The following is an 18,803-nucleotide window of genomic DNA, read 5'->3' as shown; positions in this document are numbered from 1 at the left end:
GTTATACACCCTTACATACAGTATTTAAAGTGAATGTTTGCATAAAAATAATGAGTGTTGTGCCCCTAGCTACCCTTCCACTGTTAACTATGCAGAAATCTGTCCCTGGTTTAACTACTTCAACTCCGGAAGGTCTACCCCCCTTGCTGACCAGGTAATTTTTTGCAATACGGCACTTTGCATTGCGTGGTCGTGCAACCCAGTACACAAATACAATTGATGTCCTTTTTTTTTCCCCACGAATAGAGCTTTTTTTTTGTGGTATTTAATCATCTCAGTGGTTTTTATTTTTTGCGCTTTAAACAAAGAAGGACCAACCATTTTGAAAAAAATAATATATATATTGTTTTATTTCTGCTATAAAACATATCCAATAAAAAAATAAAAAATATACTGTGGGAGTTAAAGATAGGGAATAGGAAAATATATATTTAATTTACTTAGACAAAGAAAGATAAGACAGAGATATTCAGATTTTTTTTTTTCATCTCTCTCCCCTCTCATCTCCTTTTAGTAGGGACTCCCATGTGTTAGTATATGTTTTCATATGTAATGTGTTTTATGTTTCTTATATTATTATTATTATTATTATTATTATTATTATTATTATAATGTGGTATGTTCTTTATCATTACCTATAGGATGTGGACAATGCTTCTTTTGTTGCTATGTAATTTAAATTCAGTTGAAAAGGAAAAAATAAAAAATATATAATTTCTTCATCAATTTAGGCCAATAAGTATTCTGCAACATATTTTTGGTAAAGAATAAATCCCCATAAACATGTATTGATTTGTTTGCGCAAAAGTTATAGCAAAAGTTATAGCATCTACAAACTATGGGATGAAATTTGTATTTATTTATTTATTTCTACTAGTAATGGCGGTGATCAGCTATTTATAGCAGGACTGCGACATTACAGCAGACAAATCGGACACCAACTGACACTTATGACACTTTTTCAGGGATTAGTGACACTAATGCCGCGTACACACGATAATTTTTCGGCATGAAAAAAGCAACATTTAAAAAAATGTAATTTCTGAAAAGCTAAAAAAAATTTTCCAAACATGCTTCATTTTTTAACGATATTTTAAACTATGTCGTTTTTCGGGTTGTAAAAAATGATCGTGTGTGGGCTAAGACGACGTTAAAAACCCGCGCATGCTCAGAAGCAAATTATGAGACGGGAGCGCAAGTTCTGGTAAAACTACCGCATTGTATGTCGCGATTTGCTAGAGCATTTTTTAAAAACGGTAAAAGAAAGGACCTTCCTCCACGAGTGCGGACTCGCAATGGATCTATGCCTCTACCTCTTCCCCTTTGTCTATGGCTCAGGCTGGATGCTCAGATGTCACAGTCATACATGAAGGGAAAGTGAATAAACAACCATAGCGTAGCCCGGTCAGACGTGAAATATTTATTAAAAACAGGTAAAAAACTCACATTTAAAATCGGAATTCCCGCATCAATCTAACGAGTGGCGAACTCGTATGTCCATTCGTCGGATGCTAGAGTGTGTCTCGCCCTCCAATCCCGACGCGTATCGTCACAGCACGTGACTTCATCAGGGGATGATGTAGGGGACACACTAACAGATATTTATAGTCTGTAATATTGGACGCCCGGCGGCCATTTTGTCGAAGCTCGTGCATCGCAATGGGGACAGAGCTTCCTGTGGCCCACCTGCACCATGTTGTTTACATTCAGCGCTGTCCGCACAAAGAGGGCCCGACAAGTGCATCCGCAATATTGTCAGTCCCAGCAGTGCAGACAGGCAGGTGGTGTACCAAAGGCACATAGAACCTAATACCAAATGGGGTGTTAAGGACGGGGAAGAAACAAGGAAGAGCGGAGAGAGAGGGGGGGGAGAGGGAAGGGAGAGTCCCCCCCCCTCTCTCTCCGCTCTTCCTTGTTTCTTCCCCGTCCTTAACACCCCATTTGGTATTAGGTTCTATGTGCCTTTGGTACACCACCTGCCTGTCTGCACTGCTGGGACTGACAATATTGCGGATGCACTTGTCGGGCCCTCTTTGCGCGGACAGCGCTGAATGTAAACAACAACATGGCGCAGGTGGGCCACAGGAAGCTCTGTCCCCATTGCGATGCACGAGCTTCGACAAAATGGCCGCCGGGCGTCCAATATTACAGACTATAAATATCTGTTAGTGTGTCCCCTACATCATCCCCTGATGAAGTCACGTGCTGTGACGATACGCGTCGGGATTGGAGGGCGAGACACACTCTAGCATCCGACGAATGGACATACGAATTCGCCACTCGTTAGATTGATGCGGGAATTCGTTTTTAATAAATATTTCATGTCTGACCGGGCTACGCTATGGTTGTTTATTCACTTTCCCTTCATGTATGACTGTGACATCTGAGCATCCAGCCTGAGCCATAGACAAAGGGGAAGAGGTGGAGGCATAGATCCATTGCGAGTCCGCACTCGTGGAGGAAGGTCCTTTCTTTTACCTTATTTATGTGAGTGCATCACCATCTGGGCATTCCTGGGGCCTGTTGATGTTTACGATATCACACGATTAGGCTTGTCCTTCTGTTTTACCCCACATGCACCATCGAGACCCTCATATATACAAAGATTTGATCTGCGAGCCATTGGGGACACGGGACTTCTAGCCTGCAGCCTTGGAGAATTAGCAAGAGAGAGGAAAGAGGGACTGACGAGCTCGGCGCTCGTGGAGACTAGCCCCAGTTTGACATCCACATGTGAGTGCATCTCCACTGGTTAAGATCATAGATAGTACCCCCCTCTGTGACGATATTACACCATTTGGTTTTTGCCCTTCCTGTTTTTCCATGTAATATACTTTATGGAGACCCGTATGTGATATCCAACCCCGGACCATATCCATCAGGACCAGGTTGACTAAGTCCAGCTTGCCAGATCTGAGGTGAGCTGCTGGGATCACCAGAGGTGCATATATGAGATCTTGGTTACGGCTCACCTTCTGTCTTTCACTCAAACTTCGGATACAAGGCCTCCTTCTTCTGAACTATTTCCATCCTTATTTTTATTTTTAATTTTTATATTTTTTATCTTTATTGTTGTGTTTTCAATATTTTTCTTAACTTACATCGCTATTGATTGGATCAAGCATTGATGAACCTTATTTTTTTTCACGGCCCGATTGTGTTGTACCTGGATCTTCCTAGTACTGTGTCCCTGATTAAGGACTGCTCAACAAACTTGTTTACTGGTATATTAGTGTCACCCCTTTGGTGGTTTTCCACCCACTTATGTACATGTATATGTATGTGGTTGTATATGTACACACACATTATTTTGTATAACACTTTACAGCGCAAATATTTCACCTGTTACACTTACCACTTTTGTCTATCGAGGTAGACCTTCTTTTTATTTGCAGCAGTATCCCTATTTTGCACTTGCCCCCTCACTTTAGACAAGGCAGGAGTTCACTTCACTCATTTTTTAAAAACGCTTGTGTGTGGGCACAAAGGAAAGATTAGAAGAACTAAATCTATTCACTCTTGAGAAGAGGAGAATTAGGGGGGATATGATCAACATGTACAAATATATAAGAGGTCCATACAGTGAACTTGGTGTTGAGTTATTCACTTTACGGTCAACACTGAGGACAAGGGGTTACGTCTAGAGGAAAAGAGATTTCACCTCCAAATACGGAAAGGTTTTTTCACAGTAAGAGCTGTGAAAATGTGGAACAGACTCCCTCCAGAGGTGGTTCTGGCCAGCTCAGTAGATTGCTTTAAGAAAGGCCTGGATACTTTCCTAAATGTACATAAAATAACTGAGTACTAAGATTTGTAGGTAAAGTTGATCCAGGGTAAATCCGATTGCCTCTCGGGGGATCAGGAAGGAATTTTTTCCCCTGCTGTAGCAAATTGGATCATGCTCTGCTGGGGTTTTTTGCCTTCCTCTGGATCAACTGTGGGTATGGATTTGGTTGAACTGGATGGACTTGTGTCTTTTTTCAACCTAACTATGTAACTATGTAACTATGTTTTAATGATGAAGTTGGAAAAAACAACGTTTTTTCTACATGCCGAAAAACATATTTTTTTTCATGCCGAAAAATTATTGTGTGTACGCGGCATAATACAGTGATCAGTGCTAAAAATATGCACTGTCACTGTACTAATGACACAGGCAGGGAAGGGGTTAACATCAGGGGACGATCAAAGGATTAAATGTGAGTGCTTTCTAACTGTGTGGGGGATGCTTTGACTGTGGGAAGACAGAGATCTGTGTTCCTGCTTAGCAGAAACACAAGATCTCTGTCTTCCCTTTTCACAGAACGCCTTGTCCTGCCCCTCTTGGGAACGATCAGTGGGTACCGGTGAACATTGGGTCCGCCAGACCCACTGATTGGCTCCCGCTGTGTCCAATCAGACAAGTGTCGAGACCCGGAGGAGCGAGATCACGTACAGGTACATGATTTCACGCAGGAGAGCTGCCGCCCCGCAGTATATGTACGCGGGGCAGTCGACAAGTGTTTAAGGAGAAAAATTAAAGAAAGATACCAATATATCTTGTTTTGACAACCACTAGGTATGTATTACCGTATTAGTGTTCATCATATTTTGAGATCATACCCCTTCCTCACAGCATATGTAGCTGCTAGTTTCTCACACTCAAATAATTTTTTTTGGAAATAAAAAAGACCGGAGGGGTCGTACGGGTTGGGGCAGGAAACAAACCCAAATCTGCAGTTCTGCTTTAAATACATCTGTGGTTTACTGTTGACTGTCCATTTCTGTGTAAGTATTTGATTTGTGTTTTGACTTTCCTCTAATCGTTTTAGGTTGGTTTAGAGTTTAGAGGTTTAATGTTTAATGCCCCAAATTACAATAATTCTAACAAAATGCATCGTGTGGAGTCCATGTCCATGAGGTACCACACACGCCAACTCTACTTACTGGTCGATCGACTAGGATGTCTTGGATCTATTAATGCTAATTTTATACCAGATTTCTGTAAGTGTTTAGCACTGATTTCTTTTAATAAACTGCCAAACAGTTTTACACTATGTGGCTGTCTTTTCTTCTTGGGCCCTACTATGGAGTAAATTTTACCATCATCCATGACATTACCACCACCTGCAATATAATAGAAGAAGTTGATTGGATATTTTATACTTCTATATCACGCCTGTCTAGACTCTTATAACTTGGGGTCTAAACCTCTGGTAAGGAGGCATTTTATATCAATATCGGTGGAGGTGCACTTGGGTAATCAAAACGTACATCAATTATACTCACTGTTACCAGTTGTTCACACTTTATGGAAACTTGTTTATTCATTATCTAGGTTTAGCGTGGCAACATTGTTTTGTTTCACGTTTATCACGATTGGTCCTGTTGTGTTGTTGCCAGCAGCTTGCACTAGATTTAGTCTGCATACCTGCACAATAATTATTTTGTTTATGCATAATGCATTGCAGATGAATGAAGAAGTGCATGTGCTCGAAACGCGTTGTCCTTGTAACCCCCCCACACCATCGTAGAGCTCCAACAGCTCCCCACAGCTCTTCCTAGTTTGCGGTTTCCCTGCCAGAACTGGCATCCGAAGCAACCCGCATGATGCCATCAGCGGGTGGCACACTGCAGCGTTGGCAGAATGCACAGGGCCGCCTTTGTACGTGATTCTAGCAGCGGCTTGATACACAGGTTTTGCACTCGGATGCTACATTTCTCAAAACAGCGGACCCTACATCTCCCTACCTGCTCCAAGTGTTACTGATGGTTGTTTCTGCTCTCTTGGCAGAGGACTTTTCTATAACATCTTTGCCTGGTGAGCAGCAAGTGTAAGCACTACTATTGTTATCACATTAGAGAGTGGCTTGCTTATTAATCATTTAAACTGATTTTGCATATGACAATGGCAATTTTGACCTTTTATGTTGTTTTTCTAACACATGCTTTTTTTATGGATTATACTTTTTACTTGATTAAAATTTTTGTGATATGTGACAATTAGGGATGAGCCGAACATCCCCCTGTTCGGTTCGCACCAGAACCTTCGAACGGACCGACCGTTCGCGCGAACATTTAGAACCCCGTTGACGTCTATGGGACTCGAACGTTCGAATTCAAAAGTGCTTATTTTAAAGCCTAATATGCAAGTTATTGTCGTAAAACATCTTTGAGAACCCGGGTCTTGCCTCAGGGAACATGTAGCAATGGAAAAAAAGTTTTAAAAACGGTCGTTTTTTCTAGAGCAGTGATTTTAATGATGCTTAAATAAAAAAAAAAAAAAAAAAAATCCTTTAAATATTGTACCTGCTGGGTATCTATAGTATGCCTGTTAAAACGTCTTTGAGAACCCGGGTCTTGCCCCAGGGAACATGTATCAATAGAAAAAAAGTTTTAAAAACTGTAGTTTTTTCTAGAGCAGTGATTTTAATGATGCTTAAATATTTTTTTTTTTTTTTTAATTCCTTTAAATATCATACCTGCCTATAGTATGCCTGTGAAGTGGCGTGTGTTTAGAACTGTCCCTGCACAAAATGAGATTACTATAAGAAAAAAGTAATTTAAAACTGCTTGCGGGTTTAATGTAATGTCTGGTCCCTGCAATACGGATGAAAATCATTGAGAAAAATAGCACAGACACAGACAGTACACACACACCACGTAGCTTTAGGTGCACACTGCAGAGGACACAGGCAGTACACACTACGTAGCTTTAGGTGCAATCTGCAGAGGACACGGGCAGTACACACCAAGTAGCTTTAGGTGCAAACTGCAGAGGACAAAGGCAGTACACACACTATGTAGCTTTAGGTGCAAACTGCAGAGGACACGGGCAGTACACACCACGTAGCTTTAGGTGCAAACTGCAGAGGACACAGGCAGTACACACCAAGTAGCTTTAGGTGCAAACTACAGAGGACAAAAGCAGTACACACACCACGTAGCTTTATGGTGCACACTGCAGAGGACACAGGGAATACACCACATGAGAATACTGCAGCTAGCACAATCACCTGCCTGCCAGTAAATTAGGAAGAGCTGATCTAGCTAAACTATACAGTGTATAAATATATATACAACACCTAGGATGCATATATATCCTCTACACACTGTAACTTTAACTGACTAGCCTGCCTGCTCTATCTACTTACTAAAAATGACACTCACTCTCTCTCTGTGTCTTCTCTCTTTTAACCACCGCAACACACTACACAAGGCCGACCTGCAGGCGGCCTTTAATAGTGTGGGGCGTGTACTAAACCCCCTGAGCCATAATTGGCCAAAGCCAACCTGGCTTTGGCCAATTATGGCTCTCCGTTTTTTGCAAGCTGTGATTGGCCAAGCATGCAGGTCATACTGCATGCTTGGCCAATCATCAGCAATGCACTGGGATGCCGCAGTGAATTATGGGCTGTGAAACGTAACTCGAATTTGGCGCGAACGTCCCAAAACATTCGTAATTCGACGAACGATCGAACATACGACTCGAATACGAAGCTCATCCCTAGTGACAATAATTTTTTTTAGCATTTTCTGAAACCAACTATGGATGTTGTTTTATAATCATTTTCAATAAAGGTGACCCATACAGCCACTGAACTAAGAAGATAGGTTACAAGCACTATTTCAAAGATCCAAATTGTTTTTAGTTTTCTTGATTTTATATTGCATTGCATTTTACATTACAGTGCTGCATTTTGAAAAGGAAAGGTTAATAACATTAAATTACAATATAGCTTGTGTAGCAATTGTATGTGCTATATTATTTCTTTAATTGCAAAAAAAATTCTCACGAAAGTGGAGTTACCCTTTAAAGCAACAAAGGGCAGGTCCTAGTTTGCCTTATGACTGCATTGTTTCCAGTCATCCTTTTTACTTTTCAACAGCTTCAAGCCTGGTAAAGTCAGTAGGGAACTTAAACAAAGATTTTTTTTCACACATATTGATTTTGTTTGTTCCAGTCTTTTGTGCTTATAAAGCAAGGCCAGCTTTTGTTTAGGTTTTATTGAATAAGTGATTTTTGGTCAGTAGCTGTTTTCTGATATATATTTTTTTAGGAAACGATTACTTGTAGGCAACAGTGTTTCTGAATCAGGGCTTGGCTTTGAGAATTGCCAAGTCTATGTGGAGTCTTGATAAGGTCAGATGATAGGAAGTTCTCTGGAAGAGATTGTAATAAAAATGTCTTTAGTACAATGGAGGCTGTAACTGCCAAATTTACTCCATTGTGAGTTGCAGTCAAACCTCCTACTCTGGAAAGCCTGGAAATGATATGCCTGTGGAAAGACAAGTATTTTTATAACACTAACATAGCTAGCCATTTTTCATGTGTTTAAAAATAATGGCTGATCTTAGGATCATTTAAAAAGCTATATATAATCTTTGTTACAACTGCTGTGTTCTGTACATGTATGCTAAGGCTATGTAGTTGTCATTAATTACACTGAAAGAATGAATAAAGTATCTAATGTTTAGACACAGCCTATTCATTGTATTTGTTACAGGTACTTATATAGAGCTGTCAATTTACACAGCGCTTTTACATACTGTATATATTAAAAATAAAAAATAAATAAGTTGCGCTGATAAAGTGATTTTGTTGATCAAAATCTTAAATATTAATAAGACCAAGCAATGAGAGTCCAAAGATTCCAAAAGTCCTCAATTGGCTTGAATTAATAATAGTGAAACAAAAATTGCAGTGATCTCAAAATTATTTGTAACCACCACCGATAAGAGAAACACCATATGAAATGCGCGCTTACCAGAAGGCAAGCATAATAGGCTTGCGGCTGAACCCCAGCCAGGGTCTTTACACTGGAGTGGCCACCGACATCAAGGGTGAGAGTCCTCCCGATTATCTTGGATGACGTAATGCCCCCGAGAGAAAAGAGACTCACAATAGTGATGTACCATAAATATGATATTGACTATATAGTAACACACTAGGGAGAAGAGAACCACCACCGACAGGAAGCACCATATAAAATGCGCGCTTACCAGACAATAAACATATAAAGCTTGCGGCTGAACCCCAGCCAGGGCCTTTAGACTGGAAACTGTCTCCAACACCATAGGGTCAGGGTTCTCCCAGTTTCCAGAGTTACAGTAAACCACCGGAAAAAATAATAAACTCACAATAGTGATGTACCGTAAAAATTGCCAGTTTAATGTAAAAAAATATACACTTACAGAAATATCTTTCTTAAAAGTCTCAAAGAGTAAGCCGGCCGGCTTTCACGAACGCCCGTCCTCATGGACCATAACGCCACACGTCAGAACGTCTCCTTGCCCGACGTACGTTTCGTCAAATAATGACGTCGTCTGGGGAAATACTGTATATATTGTACATTCACATCAGTCCCTGCCCTCAAGGAGCTTACAATCTAAGTTCCCTAACTCACGTCCATACATACACATTTTTTTTAATGTGCCGTGGTGCAAAAACCTAAATGAAAAAATCACTGAACAAAAAACGTGCATGTAAACACACACTAAAAAGTGAACTTAAGGGTATGCTTTGTCCACACCCACGAAAGGGTAGAACCTCTCCCTGATCCCCCGGGGTGCAAGTCTCCTGACAGGGACATAGGGTGCAACAGGGTCCGCCTAGCCAGAAGGCTTGGCGCACCCCTTTCCTCGTGGCCAGCTGAAGCCAGTACTAGGTCAAGGTGCTCTCATGAAGAGAGACACCCTCCCCCCCAGGGGCAGGGGAGGAAGGACTCTCACACTCCATCTTAGTGAGAAAAAAAGCACACAAAAGTGAAAGATTGACAAACAGTGGAGAAAAAATAAACGAATAAATAAATAAGTCGATGTGCAATGTGCATTGGCTGGGCCCTGAGGCCTGGAAGACCAAAATTGGCCCAGACAAAAGGCCAAGTCGTAAACGGTGCAGTGCAGAAAAAGAGTTTGGAACTGTGACCATGTGTGGGGGGGAGGGCAGGAGGTGCATCTGTAATATGTTACATGTTACACCCTGACCATAGGTGGAACATGTAACATATTACAAAAGATGAACTTATCGTTTAACTAAATACATTTTAATGCTACATTTAACAGGTTGCTTTAGAATCCTTTGTAGTGCAAATATGTTTCTTTTTCAATATGTTTATTGTTTTCAATCAAGGGTATGCAGACATTTGATGAAATATACATGTTTTAAAATAACATATACAATACATATAAATCTAGATATCATACAGTTCATCTAGCAGGGTACTATATTCTGGAACAGTCAACAACAGTTTACAAAAACAGGATTTTTTTTACAACTTGTGAGATGCAATGTGTTTGTCACTGGGGTCAAGGGTATGTAGGGGAAGAAGGGATGAGGGAAAAGGACAAGGGGGACGAGGAAATAAGTCCGCAAGTACAGGATTCTTTATTGGCAGACTTGAATGAGGTAAGTATTAGTTTGCTTGCAGGAAATCAGATCAATTAATTATGTTTATTGGGGTCATGATCTTGAATTTTTGTCAACTAAGTTCAAAGCTACCATCCTCTTAGTGATCTCTTAGAGAATCGCAAGAAACAGCAGGGCTCCAAAGTAAAATGTGAATCAGAGATACATCACATAATATTATTATGTTAGAGAACCTGTAACACTATTTGATGTTCCTTTGTCTTTGCAATAAAACAAGCAATAAAAGATGAACTTTGTATTCTTTGCGTGGCCATGCTTATGCTTATTTATTCACCTGTCACAGATTAGTTCTCAAGAAGGGAAATAAATACCCCCCCGCCAACAGAAGAGGAGCTTTCCTTATTCTGGTTCATGCAAACTAGGTTGCCAGTTAGCACAGTGTGGCGGAGGCATAGATATAAATTGACTTTATGTAAAACAAAGCTATGAGCAGAAAGACCCTTGTAGTTGATAAACTCATGATCACAATGACGGAGAATGAAAACGGTCTGATGGATTTTTCCATCGGTTAACCGATGAAGCTGACTGATGGTCAGTCGTGCTTACACACCATCAGCTTAAAAAACGATTGTGTCAGAACGCAGTGACGTAAAACACAACGAGGTGCTGAAAAAAATGAAGTTCAATGCTTCCATGCATGCGTCGACTTGATTCTGAGCATGCGTGGATATTTAACTGATGGATGTGCCTACAAACGATAGTTTTTTTTCTATTGGTTATTTATCCATCGGTTAAATTTAAAACAAGATTGATTTTTTTTAACCGATGGATAAATAACCGATGGGGTTTACACACGATTGGTTTGGTCTGATGAAAACGGTCCATCAGACCGTTCTCATCAGTTTGACCGATCGTGTCTACGCGGCATTACTGCTGCAATGATAGACAAATAGACAAGATACTTGAATCCAAGGTAAGCCATATACTAGGCAATTTTCTTTCCTTCAACCAGTTTCCTCCCATGTGCTGTTGTGTTCTGCTGTCGTGTCCACTTGCAATATACAGTAGGTACCACATTTGACAACAGAAGATTGTTGTTTTTGTATAGTATAAAATATGCCTACATTTCTGGCTCTTGGGAGCCCCAACTGGTTTGTAATTCTGCTGATAGGACTTTATTAACAGAATACACTGTACGTGGGTAAACACCTCTAAATGCAGGTGCTTGTGTATACAGGTGCATGCATATGCTGCCCGTAAACATAAGTATTGGCAAAACCAGGTGTACACTCACTTACAAAGTATCCTGTTAATATAGTTGTATTGGCATGCACAAAAAAATACATTGTAAATAAACACAAAAACACTGTGACAAAGTCCTTTATGAAAAGGAAAGAAAAATGTCCCACAGTGTAAATACATTGTCAATCAAAACAAACACCACATGCCAACCCACTTTTGTCCCATTGTGTTTTTTTCTTTCTAATAAAGGATTTTCCTATGGTGTCAGTGTAATAATGAACTTTTTGCATGTTTTATGAATGAGTAACCAGGGGCATTGTGTTCTCCATACTCCTTCTCAATAGGGGACAGTATATGGGAGCATCATTGTTTTAAAGGGGGGTTATAGATTCTGATAAGCCCTCCTGTAGACCCTGACAACCATTAGGCCAGGGTTGCAGGGAAGAGGCCCTTGTCCTTATCAACATGGGGTGCCCCCTGGCAAGGCTCCCACCCAATTTGAGGGTGTGTAGGGGATAATATTGTGGTCATAGCTGGACAACACATATACCATTCTCATTATTATGTCATTTGTGTGATATGAAAATAATATTCATAAACTTATGACAACTATAGTGCATACAGTACAAGATGAGACTCATGTAGATAAATGAGAGGTCATTATATTTAAACAGGATTCCACTATATGATCAATACATATATAGCCAGATTCAAGTACGGTGGCGCATCTTTCCGGCGGCATAGCGTATTGTATTTACGCTACGCCGCCGTAAGTGAGGCAAGTGCTGTATTCACAAAGCACTTGCCTCCTAAGTTACGGCGGCGTAGCGTAAATGGGGCCGGCGTAAGCGCGCCTAATTCAAATGAGGATGAGGGGGCGTGTTTTATGTAAATGGGTGGTGACCCGACGTGATTGACGTTATTTATGAACGGCGCATGCGCCGTCCGTGTACATATGCCAGTGTGCATTGCTCCAAAGTACGCCGCAAGGACGTATTGGTTTCGACGTGAACGTAAATTATGTCCAGCCCCATTCACGGACAACTTACGCAAACAACGTAAAATTTTCAAATTTCGGCGCGGGAACGACGGCCATACTTAACATTGATTAGGCCAGCTAGGGGGCAGCTTTATCTTTACGCAGTGTACCTCTTACAGAAACGGCGTATCTTTACTGCGACGGGCGTACGTACGTACGTTCGTGAATCGGCGTATCTAGTCTACGCCAAACTCAATGGAAGCGGCACCTAGCGGCCAGCATAAATATTGCACCCTAAGATACGACGGCGCAGGCCGTCGTATCTTAGATAGGTTTAAGTGTATCTCAGTTTGAGCATACACTTAAACTTACGACGGCGCAGATTCCAAGTTACGTCGGCGCATCTACTGATACGCCGGCGTAACTCTCTCTGAATCCAGCTAATAGAATATAACTTGGTATTCTTTACACATATGCTATAGGAATATATCCAGGTATGTTCTAGACTTGTTTACCACTTCTTTACCATGCAAATTATCTATGTTGGCACAATGCCAGTGGCCATCTTAGGGTAAGTTTATTAAAGCGGGGGTTCACCCTTAGAGGGCACTTTTCCCCCTTAGATTCCTGCTCGTTATTACTAGGGGAATCGGCTATTTATTTTAAAATATGTGCAGTACTTACCCGTTTACGAGACGCATCCTCTCCGTCGCTTCCGGGTATGGGCTTCGGGAATGGGCGTTCCTTCTTGATTGACAGGCTTCCGAGAGGCTTCCGACGGTCGCATCCATCGCGTCACGATTTTCCGAAAGAAGCCGAACGTCGGTGCGCAGGCGCAGTATAGAGCCGCACCGACGTTCGGCTTCTTTCGGCTACGAGTGACGCGATGGATGCGACCGTCGGAAGCCTCTCGGAAGAATGTCAATCAAGAAGGAACGCCCGCTCCCGAAGACCCATACCCGGAAGCGACGGAAGAAGATGCAGCTCGAAAACGGGTAAGTACTGCTCATATTTTAATATAAATAGCCGATTCCCCTAGACCGAACGAGCAGGAAGCTAAGGGGAGATTTTTTTTTTTTTTTTAAATGGGTGAACTCCCGCTTTAAACTATATAGGAGATGTTCACCATGTTATGAAAAGTCTAATCTTATCTTACCTGATACATCTGGTCATTCCATGTGATATAGGGAATTAAGTAATGTCTAGAAGCGCCTGTTATATGATTGAATGATATGTAGCAGGATTGGGGGAATTCATAATATTATTGGATATATTTCAATCCTTTAAGTCAGTGGTCATCAACCCTGTCCTCAGGGCCCACTAATGCCACGTACACACGATCAGTCAATCCGATGAGAACGGTCTGATGGACCATTTTCATCAGACCAAACCGATCGTGTGTGGGCCCCATCGGTTATTTATCCATTGGTTAAAAAATGTAAAACTTGTTTTAAAATTAACCGATGGATACCTAACCGATAGAAAAAAAACTATCGTTTGTAGGCACATCCATCGGTTAAAAATCCATGCATGCTCAGAATCAAGTCCACGCAGGGCCGGTGCAAGGATCTTTGACACCCTAGGCGAATCCTAATTTTGCGCCCCCCCCATCATCACTTTACTCTGCCCTTGCAACACATGTGACCTGACACCCCCCTTATCTGACACATACACTGACCCCCCTTACCTGACACACTGACCCCCCCTCACCTGACACACTGACCTCACCTGACACACTGACACCCCTTACCTGACACATACACTGACCCCCCTTACCTGACACATACACTGACCCCCCTTACCTGACACACTGACCCCCCCCCTTACCTGACACACTGACCCCCCCTTACCTGACACACTGACCCCCCCCCCCGTACCTGGCACACTGACCCCCCCTTACCTGACACACTGAAACCCCTTACCTGACACACTGACCCCCCCCTTACCTGACACACTGACCCCCCCTTACCTGACACACTGACCCCCCCCCTTACCTGACACACTGACACCCCCCTTACCTGACACACTGACACCCCCCTTACCTGACACACTGACACCCCCCTTACCTGACACACTGACCCCCCCTTACCTGACACACTGACACCCCCCCTTACCTGACACACTGACCCCCTCCGTACCTGACACACTGACCCCCCCCCTTACCTGACACACTGACCCCCCCCCTTACCTGACACACTGACACCCCTTACCTGACACACTGACCCCCCCTTACCTGCAGGGCTGGACTGGGACAAAAATTTGGCCCTGGACTTCATCCAGACCGGCCCAATTTATTTTGGAAACACGCACAAAAACAGTGTACAAACATTACATTTCTACTGAGGCCTCATTCACATGGTATGTACTAAAGTGTGAAGGCCATGTTAGAAGCATGGGGATGTACAGGTGTATGGTGGGGGGTAGTATGTATATGAGAGGGGTGTGGAGTGTATGGTGGAGGGTATTATGTACATGAGAGAGGTGTGGAGTGTAGGGTGGGGGGTAGAATGTATATGAGAGAGGTGTGGAGTGTAGGGTGGGGGGTATTATGTATATGAGAGGGGTGTGGAGTGTATGGTGGGGGGTATTATGTACATGAGAGAGGTGTGGAGTGTATAGTGGGGGGTAGAATGTATATGAGAGAGGTGTGGAGTGTAGGGTGGGGGGTAGAATGTATATGAGAGGGGTGTGGAGTGTATAGTGGGGGATATCATGTATATGAGAGGGGTGTGGAGTGTATAGTGGGGGGTAGTATGTATATGAGAGGGGTGCGGAGTGTATAGTGGGGGGTAGTATGTATATGAGAGGGGTGTGGAGTGTATAGTGGGGGTATTATGTATATGAGAGGGATGTGGAGTGTATAGTGGGGGGTAGTATGTATATGAGAGGGGTGTGGAGTGTATAGTGGGGGGTAGTATGTATATGAGAGGGGTGTGGAGTGTAGGGTGGGGGGTAGTATGTATATGAGAGGGGTGTGGAGTGTATTGTGGGGGGTAGTATGTATATGAGAGGGGTGTGGAGTGTATTGTGGGGGGTAGTATGTATATGAGAGGGGTGTGGGGGGTAGAATGTATATCAGAGGGGTGTGGAGTGTAGGGTGGGGGTTAGTATGTATATGAGAGGGGTGCGGAGTGTATTGTGGGGGGTAGTATGTATATGAGAGGGGTGTGGGGGGTAGAATGTATATCAGAGGGGTGTGGAGTGTAGGGTGGGGGGTAGTATGTATATGAGAGAGGTGTGGAGTGTATAGTGGGGGGTAGTATGAATATGAGAGGGGTGTGGAGTGTATAGTGGGGGGTAGTATGAATATGAGAGGGGTGTGGAGTGTATAGTGGGGGGTAGTATGTATATGAGAGGGGTGTGGAGTGTAGGGTGGGGGGTATTATGTATATGAGAGGGGTGTGGAGTGTATAGTGGGGGGTAGTATGTATATGAGAGGGGTGTGGAGTGTATAGTGGGGGGTTGTATGTATATGAGAGGTGTGGAGTGTATAGTGGGGGGTTGTATGTATATGGCAGGGGTGCACATGGTAGAAAAGTGGTATATGGTGGTGTGAATGAGCCCAATTGTTTGCTCCATCACTGCAGAGACCACCTTGCAGTGACATGTATGGAACAACTGAAGTTCGCAGCACAGCACCAGAATGCGTTTCCCACGTTGCTGCAAACACGGCTCTCACTGACTTCCCCCTCCCCCATCTCAAGTCCCGACACACAAGTTCTTCCTCAAAGCAGCCAGCTCACCTCCCTCCACACATCCGTTGTCCTGTCCCAGAACGAACTCTAAGCTGCCTCCATAGACCCGGGCACCTCCACAACCCGCTCCACTCCCACTGCTTCTAATTGCACTGTGCGGACAGACACAGGGCACAACGTGCTGCGCCGCAGCGCCGAGCACACAGATCCGAGAGGAGAGAGACCGCCGGAGGGTACTGTAGGTGTGCTCCCATCTCCATTGAGCCCCGCCCCTCCGCTGCACACACAGACACACAGCGCTGCACCAGAGGGACAGGCTAGAGCAAAGGAGTCCCGGAGCAGCGCTGTGTGACCGGTCTAGAAGATGTAACAGTGCAGCGCGGCGCTCAGCGGGACACATGAGGGATTAGTGGTGGCGGCGCACAACTAGCGCTCAGGAGAGGAGAGCCGAGCTCACACAGAACAGGGGCTGTGGTTGCGCCCTAGGTGGTAGTGCGCTTCAAGCGGCTGCTTACTTCGCCTAGTGGTAGCGCCGGCCCTGAGTCCACGCATGCTTGGAAGCATTGAACTTCGTTTTTTTCAGCACGTCGTTGTGTTTTACATCACTGTGTTCTGACACGATTGTTTTTTTAACTGATGGTGTGTAGGCACGACTGACCATCAGTCAGCTTCATCGGTTAACTGATGGAAAAATCCATCAGACCGTTCTCATCGTGTACATGTGTGTACAGGGCATAACAGGCCAGGTTTTATATATTACCTTGGGGAGATGCAGACTAGAATACTGCAATCACTGAGAAGCAAATGATATGACCTGTGATGCATTTCAGTTATCTTGCAAACCTGGCCTTTTAGTGGGCCCTGAGGACAGGGTTGATGATCACTGCTTTAAGGGGGCTTGCAATGATGGCGAGGGGAGGGCTTGCAATGATGGCGAGGGGGGCTTGCAATGATGGTGAAGTGTTTTGTTTTTTCACTTCAAAATAAGATATGTGCAGTGTGCATAGGAATTTGTTCATAGTTTTTTTTTTTTTTTTTTTTTTAAACTATAGTCCAGCCCTGTAATGGTCTGATTCACAGTGAATTGGCCCCCTGTTTAAAAAGTTTGAGGACCCCTGGTTTAGATCAAAGCATACTCATGTGTTAGAATGGCCCAGTCAAAGTCCAGACCTAAATCCAATTGAGACTCTGTATCAAGACTTGATAATTGCTCCATCCAATTTGACAGAGCTTGCAAAGAAGAATGGGCAAACATTTCACTCTCTAATTGTGCAAAGCTGGTAGAGACATCCCCAAAAAGACTTGCAGCTGTAATTGCAGTGAAAGGAGGTTCTACAAATTATTGACTCGGGGGGCTGAATACAAATGCACACCACAGATATTTAGTCGTAAAAATTTTAAAAACAATTTATCATTTTCCTTCAACTTCACAATTATGGGCCACTTTGTGTTGGTCTTTCACATAAAATCCCAATAAATTACTTTTACATTTTTCGTTGTAACATGACAAAATATGGAATATTTCAAGGGGTATGAATACTTTTTCAATGCACTGTATCAGGAATATAAAGTGTTGGGGTAACAAATGCCTCAATGTGTAATTGGATGAATTTGGATATGTAAGATGATTGGTGAGTAATTAATGAGCCAATAGTAATTAGAGTTAACTTCTTATCTCAACCTCAAAATATATAAACCGTGGTAAATTATTTCTTTAGCAGGGACCTGCCACCTTATTCCCAGCACATTACATTCTGTGTGCACAATAAATCCTTATCTGATCAAAGACCACCTGCATCCTGGTTCTTGAATTTTACTGCTGCAGGAAAACCACTTATCCATATTTAAGGGCATGTGGTCTGCTATGGTTCAGGAGGAGAGGCACAGCTTGCATGCTGGAATATGGTTCTGATGTCGATATTGTAGGTTGCCCAATGCTTTTCTTTTCTTGTCTTCTGCATTGGGTTCCCCTTAAAAGCTATATCAGAAACAAATTGCCACTATGAGTCTGTTCTAGATGGTTAGGGGAACCCCATAAAAAGGGGAATGCATTGCCCCCCCCCCACTCCAATTATTTATTTTTTGCTGTGGGGGTCTCTTTAAAACTGTGTTTTAGAGAGAATGCCATCTAGGATAAGGGTCTGGTAAAGATGAAGGAATTTCCCAAATTCTGTGTTTACAAACAGAACAAATCAGCAGAAAGGTTTAACCTCACCTAAACGCGGCAGCTCCTAAACACTGGTAAAATCTTGTATGTACATGGACAAAAAGTTTTTACGGAGTTGAGTTTAGAAGCTTTGGCATAAAATACCAAAAGTTCTTAAACTCACGTTCACGAGCGGCCAATGTACATGAAGCCTTTCCACCAATTTAAGTTGTATTTATTTTATCACTTTTGCTGCAGTAGGTTGTATACATCGTACAGAGTGCCGCTTCAAAAACAGTTTTAAGACATCCAGCAAGCATGGTATTTAAAGAAATTGTGTATTTTTGATATTTCTCTTTAACCTCATTCAAATACAAAACAGTATTTAAAAAA

This window comes from Rana temporaria, chromosome 2 (genome assembly GCF_905171775.1).
Source record: "Rana temporaria chromosome 2, aRanTem1.1, whole genome shotgun sequence".
Lineage (NCBI taxonomy): Eukaryota > Metazoa > Chordata > Amphibia > Anura > Ranidae > Rana > Rana temporaria.
Note: the sequence above shows the minus strand (reverse complement) of the source record.